A 7,224-nucleotide genomic window follows, 5' to 3' on the forward strand; every position below is an offset into this window, starting at 1 on the left:
CATCCACAAACTCCATCAACAAACACATCGACCTGGACCCAATATACCAACCACTGCAGCGGACAGCTGAAACTGACAACCGGAAGCGGCAGGGACAGACCACTATAAACACCGGAGGAAACATCAAAGAAACGCTTCGCAGGAGGCTCCCAAGCACTGATGATGTCGCCTAGCCAGGGGACTAAACGTTTGCAACAAAAACTTCCAGCTCAGAGAACAGAACCACAACAATGACTGATGTTGTCTATGATATGGAAGTGCCAGTGTTTGAGTTGAGTAGACAAAGTTAAAAATTACACAATATCAGGGCATAGTCCACCAGGTGTATTTGGAAGCATTAGCTTTCAGAGAGCCGCTCCTTCACCAGGTGGGTGTTTTTCTGCAGAAACTTGGCATGTTTGTCAATATGCGCGATCTTTTGGAAGATCATCTGTACTTTAACAAACCGTTCGTGGTGTCGATGATACCCATGACTTGGAGGTGTTGGTGTTGGACTGGGGCGGCCAAATTTAAAAATCACACAAAGCCATTTTAGATTCCAACAGTTGACAAATACCTGATGAAGAAGCAGTGTATGGAACACTGATGCTTCCAAATACGTCTGTTCGATACAATCTGGTGCTGTGTGATTTTAACTCTGATTGTTCTTGGTAATGTTTAAATCATCGAAGACAGTGAAAGAATTTTCGTTCGTGGAGATGAAAATTTCAAATATTATCCACCTCAGCGGAACAAAAATGAATAGTTTGTATGTATGATGAATCTCCACAATGCGCTTGTGCCAAGTAAAAGTCGAACTTACAACTGCCTGATCCGTAGCCAGCTATACGAATGGTTATACCACTGGCCAGATGCACAGCCGAGATTTTACACGCTAAAGAGCTGTGGTGTTAAGAAGGACATGAGCAATAACAGTAACGTCACAAGGTGAACAAAGAACAAAGATAATCACCATCATTGATTCTCTTCAAATTGTCCTCAAAAAATGACCATTCACAATCTGATCAACCAATCAATGAGGCCACTGCTTATCAAGGAAATTGCAACTTACTTTGCTGCTTTTTCATCATAACTTGAGGTAAACTCCAGCCTAATCATAACATCGCATATTCCCGTTAATTTTCAGTTTTAGATTACGTTAATGACCTGTCCGTATTTGCAGGAAACTGAACAACATGAAATGACTGAAAACGTCCTTCCGGTGATGTAAACCAGTGCAGAGTCGGCCAGAAAAGAAAAGACAAAAACATGAAACATCACTCCCGTTTCTCTCTGTACCAATGCGTTTTGATGAGTTGAATATTTGCAGGACTTGTCTTTAATATCTAAAGAATCAATTATTTCCCCGGGAAAGATTCATCATAAATCAATTAACATCTGAGTCGTTGAATCATATTTTACTTCAGATTAAAATAGTTGAAGATCCTTTCCCCAGTCTAATGTCCCAATCCTCCCTCCTCTTCCATGTAAATACCAACTGCTCCAAGTGCGGTTGGAGCTCCCAACCTGACGTTTCAATGCTTCTTGCTGCTCCATTCAATAGAAGCTGCTCTAATTGAAGTTGGAGATCCCAGTTTGATGTCCCAATGCTCCCTGCTCCATGTCAATAGAAGCGGTCCAGTTGAGGTTGGATCTATCACTCTGATGTCCCAATGCTTCCTGCTGCTACATGACATTAAAAGCTGCTCCTGGTGAGAGTGGAGCTCCCAGACGGATCTTGCAAAGCTCCCTGCTCCATGTCAACTGAAGCTGCTCCAAATGAGGTTAGAAATCGCAGTATGATGTTTCAATGCTTCCTGCTGCTTCATGTCAATAGAGGCTGCTCCAGGTGAGGCTGGATCTCAGTCTAATGTTCCAATACTCCCTGCTGCGCAATGTCAATAAAAGTTGCTCCACGTGTGGTTGGAACTCCCAGTCTGATGTCACAATGCTCCCTGGTCCATGTCAACAGACGCTGCTCCAGATGAAGTGGGAGCTCCCATTCCTGGCAGATCACACACCTCTATACCATCATGGAAATACTGCCCACTAAGCATTTCCACCACTGGAGCCATTGGTGGTATATCCACATCATGAGAACCTGATATTAATTTTAGGCACCATCGAATCATTATTTCCAAAAGTCATTCTTTCTTAAACCTTATTTAGCATATGCATATTGCAGTCAATCCGAAGTTAGATAATGGTGCTAATTGATGTATTCTCAATAAAAAATATATCCTATTTTTCATGTTGAGTAATTGCGACTTAGCAAGGACAATGTTTGTAGTGAAATCACACTTTTATTCCAGGTAAGGGAATGTGGTTTACATTATTTAAAATAAACTTGTTCACTGTGTAAAATGATCAAATAGATCTCAATTTCAAAACAAAATTGGTTACGTTGTCATCCATCTGAAATGTGTTGCCTTATTCTTTCAACCACAAGGGTATTAGAGCGAAACGTCTGTTAATGACATGCGTATAAAGACACTTTAAATCATTTTTCATGTTTATGCTGCATGAATCTGTGGTTATTGATCCACAGTTTAGGTTCAGCCCCTACAGTTAACATGCTGACTTCTCCAGTTTTTCATAGTTCAATGTGATGCTTCCAGTGTGTGCAGAACGAGAGGGACTCGCTTCCCACATCTTGTATTTAGGCCTTATGTCCAGCATTCATCAATGGCGAGAGCAAGGGGCGAGGGCGAGACCAATGTGTAAGTCTTTCCGTGCCCATGCACAGCACCCACATCGGCAATTCTCTACTGTACATTTACAGCTAGTTCTCGATGGCCCTACACCCACGCCCTGCTCCTTTTGAAATATCTCCATTATTTTGTGCTCTTCTCACCAAGATGAACCACTTCTACTCAACCTGCTCCAGATTTCATTTGACAAAATAATCATTAAGAATCCCACTGCATAAACATGCCCTTCACATCTCTTGTTATTTGGCTTTCCTGGATCTCTTTCGTACGATAAAAGGTCACAGCAGCTTGACTTGTAAAAGAAAGTCTCGTTCCTTTTCAATATCCCAATGCAATCTACATTTCAATGCAGTTTAGGCAACAGGACCAAATTATTCTTTGAGATTTTATAATAGCGTCGATGCATACAAACTGATATTGCAGTTCCAATTTCAGTAAGACAGTTGTGATCATCCAAAAATAGCAACATTGAAAACCACTGACAGGACCGACGAGAGTGGGACTCGAACCCACGCGTGCAGAACACAATGGATTAGCAGTCCATCGCCTTAACCTCTCGGCCACCTCGTCACATACGCCTATATCCTTATGAATAAGTGAATTGCATAAATTATGCAGAGCAGCAGACATTTCTCCCTTGTTTTGGTGAAATCATAAATAGCACAGTACGGTTCCAAGACTATTGTCTGTCATCTGGGTTGTGGGGCAAGCGCATTCGCACTGTGACACTCTGCTCACAGTGGTCTGAACAAAAATGAAGAAATGACTATGTAACAAGGTCTGTTGAATTCTGTGAAGATTTGAAGTCAATGGAATGAAGAACCCGAGACAGTAGGAGGTGTTCTTTCAAGAAAGAGTTGGATAGAGCTCTTAAGGATAGTGGAATCAAGGGTTATGTGGATAAGGCAGGAACAGGATACTGATTGAGGATGATCAGTCATGATCATATTGAATGGTGGTGCTGGCTCGAAGGGCAGAATGGCCTGTTCCTGCACCTATTGTCTATTGTTTATTAAATTGCCTGTGAGGAATTGTTTGCCAGACTGGAGTAGAGTGCATAGTGCTCAATGTCATTATTCGGAACACCTTTCTTCCACTCAGATATGTTTGACACGCACTTGTGTCTAGGACAGACAATTTCAAAATCCTAAATAAGGCTAAACTGACAATTGAACTCAACAATGCAAAAACCTTGATCTGCATCAGTTTCCTGGGCCGTGCGACACCAAGTCACTGTATGATCACAGCAAAACAGTGAGCAAGTGTCAGATGGAAAATGAGTGCAGTGCGAGAGCGCATGCTGGGACCAGCAGTTGACACACGGGGAAGTGTATTTCCCACAACAGGAACACTTCCCACACAGCGGACTGCGGTGGAAGAATTCAGAGGGAGTTTACACTTTGGAATTTGATGCCAGAGATCCAATGGAAATCTGTCATTGCGTCTGTTCAAGATGAAGATTTTAAGATTTCTACAGATGAAAAACGAAATGAAGTGCTCATAGTGAAGGCAAATGTCGAAATTGTATATTTCAACAATCTACCCATCTTTGCAATGAGTAGCTCACCACTTTCCTCACTCGGGGCCAGAACTACTGGTGAAGATGATCGTACAATCCCCGTTACTAGCCATGGAATCAGAGAAATTCGGTTTCCCAAACGTTAAGGTAAAACCAGGATTGTGGAGGTAAGCATTAATGTGTTGCTCCTGTGCTGCAGGTGACCAGTGCACGGTATCTCTGTTCCAGTATAGTGGGCTGTGCTGTGCCGAAGTTTTACGTTTGAGCATCACATGGAGCAGCTTCAATTTGTCGTCTGTGTTGAGCCGTACGGATAAAAGGTGATATTGAGCAAAGCCAAGTTTATGGGAAGATACCCGTGTTTGTGGATTGAGAATCGACCTTTTCTGGATAATGACTCCTTGATCAACAAACATACTGCAAGTATTTAAAAAGTGTAGAGACATGCGTGGAGAAAGAGCCGAAGGTGAATTTTCAGCAGATGGATAACGTTTCCCATGTGCACTGCGTTAAATTCCGGGAAAATAGATGTTGATCTGGTTTCATGTTATGCAGTTTGTTGCAAACTCACAAAGGTTATTGCAATAATAAAAAATAAATTACATATGACCGTTTGAATATTGTATTGAATTGAATTTTGGTCTGAGCATATTTTATCTTCAATGGCGTGCTGCAGAGAAGTATAGAGGTTTAACAATACAAAAGGACAGAGTCTTCATGGTGGATTTCTTGGGTGGAGTTAAGAATGTACGAAATATACATAACATCATGTGAATGTGGTCAAAGCTTTAAAGTAGGTGTTGCATCTCCAAGTGACGGTTCAGTTCCTATTCATTAGGATGTAACCTCTGTCTGCAGTTATATTAGGACATCTGCTCCATTTACAGAGTTTCACCTTGAATAATACGTCACACCTTACCAACCCATGAACATTTTATATTCAATCTCATTCAGTTGTACGTATTCATGAAATGTCTTTGTGTCTGAAGTCAACCAAATTCGAAATTGTTACGCAACCCCACTGACTTTCTCTCAATGGTAAATTCCATCCTTGTATGTTTGCTCGTGTATCTTTTAAATCACTGTGAAATCAGCTTCTACGCTTTATTTCTGTAAATTCATTCACGATTTAAATAATTTTATTGAGTGGAAGAAACTCTCATCCAAACCTTTCTTAATCATTCACTAATGGTTTTGAAGCTCTAACTAAAGTTATTGTTACACTCGAAAGAGGGAATTTCCCTGATTTAGTCATTCAAACCTCGCGTTATGTGAAAATCTCATTTGTTTACATATAAACTTGCGTGTTTCTGCTCCAGGATTTCCAAATCTCGTGTATAAACTCCTTCATTCTTTCTATCATCCCGATTAAACCTTTTGTATCCTATCTGATATTTTTATGTCTCAGTAAACAACGCCACTTGGCTTTCTAATATCTTGCTATCCAGGGAACAGCGTCTGTGCCCTTTTTAACTTCTTTACATGTTTTTGGTGGAGAATGAGGGCAAGGATTACACACAATGCTCACACTGAGGGTGACCTAAAGATTTTACAGTTACACTATGAACTCTGCTTTTTAAATATGACTTCTGTATATATAAACTCCAATAAGGTAAATTGTATCTATCCAGTTCATGAACATCGTCTCCATGGAGACGAAAATTATCTATCACTCCCTTTATTCTTCCACGGAATGTTCGGAAGGTTTGTAAGGCCAACATCTCTAATCCTGAGAGAGGGTGTGCGAACCACTCAGTTTTATGATTGGATTCATCCCTCTGCTGGCCTCCCCACGCCACTGCATCAGTGTCACAGTTTTTGGTTCTGAGTCGATAGCAAATCCTTTGCTGTGAATCTCTTAAATTACACGTTCGTTTGATTTTTTTCAAATAATATCTTTGGAAACACAGAGCAGTTTTGTCTGATACTAAGCGATATTGTCCCTGCGTCATTATCAACACTACCAGGCCTTTTTTGGGAATTTTCAATACGTTTCCACGTAATTTTTAAGCATTGCAAATCACAGAAACAGAAATCAATTGATGTCATCTCCTGACAAAATGGTTCACTCCGAGGTGAGCATTTCCATTCGGACGACCCCAAGTATATTTGCAACTCTCCATCTACCAGCATTTTGTGTGTGTGTGTGTGTGGGGGGGGGGGGGGGGGCGGAGGTGTAGCGGGCGGGAAGGTGTGTGTGTTGATGGTGCTGTCAGTTTGAATAGTGCTGTGAGCTGCTGCCTTATCTCCCACTCAGACTGAATCATCGAAGGTTATCGCCCTCTGCCACTATCACTGAAGTAGGGTGTGGTGGCCAGATAAGAGAGAGATTATGTCATTTTAAGTACCACAGAGACTGCCAGACCTGCAACCACACGCAGACACTCACAGAGAAAAATACAGACACACAAATATAGGGGGCGGGGGGAGGTGGATATCGACCACTCCACTACCCAGATTCGCACTTTCTATTCTATTCCGAGCTGTTTCTTCTGGAATAGGAGACGGGGAAGGATTCAGTGAAGGTGTGAGTGGGTTATACTACTGTCAGTGCTGGTGAAAGTGGGGGGGGATTGGTGGGTGAGATGGTGACTTGTCCAAAGGGAGTTGTTCAAGAGTGTTGTATCCATGCAGTGCTATTAATGAAGGAGATATAGTAGAGGGGTAAAAGAGAGAAACGGAAGGTGCTGCAAGCAGCAGTGAGAGTGTTGGGGCATAGGTTTTGTTCCGGGGTAGGTGTTATAACAGATAAACAGTGACTGTGAGGGAGTATAGAAAATACGGTGATCTTATCCTGACAGAGTGGGGAAGGTAATTGATGCTTGTCCTGTATTGCTGGACATTTCTTCAGACCGCAGATACTGCTCTGAGCTCAGACCATGATTGGTGGGTCTGGTGGTGTGGCCCGCCTTTTGGAAAGAGAATTTCCCTCTCTGTACTAGCCAATCTACCAGGATCTGCGGGCCCCAGTCGACAAACTGTGGTATAATTTCCACGTATCTGCCATGTTCAGGA

At 42.0% G+C, this 7,224-nt stretch overlaps 1 non-coding gene across 1 annotated transcript; it reads right to left on the bottom strand.

Annotated features, from left to right (window-relative positions):
• Positions 1–3,178: 3,178 nt before the first annotated feature.
• On the bottom strand, positions 3,179–3,260 carry trnas-gcu (transfer RNA serine (anticodon GCU)). The gene has a single exon. It is a non-coding gene; the product is annotated as a tRNA-Ser (tRNA).
• Between the last annotated feature and the right edge of the window lie 3,964 nt (positions 3,261–7,224).

The sequence above is a fragment of the Chiloscyllium plagiosum genome, unplaced genomic scaffold (assembly GCF_037043375.1).
Source record: "Chiloscyllium plagiosum isolate Xiang-an unplaced genomic scaffold, Cpla_swu_hap1 HiC_scaffold_47, whole genome shotgun sequence".
In the NCBI taxonomy this organism is placed as follows: Eukaryota; Metazoa; Chordata; class Chondrichthyes; order Orectolobiformes; family Hemiscylliidae; genus Chiloscyllium; species Chiloscyllium plagiosum.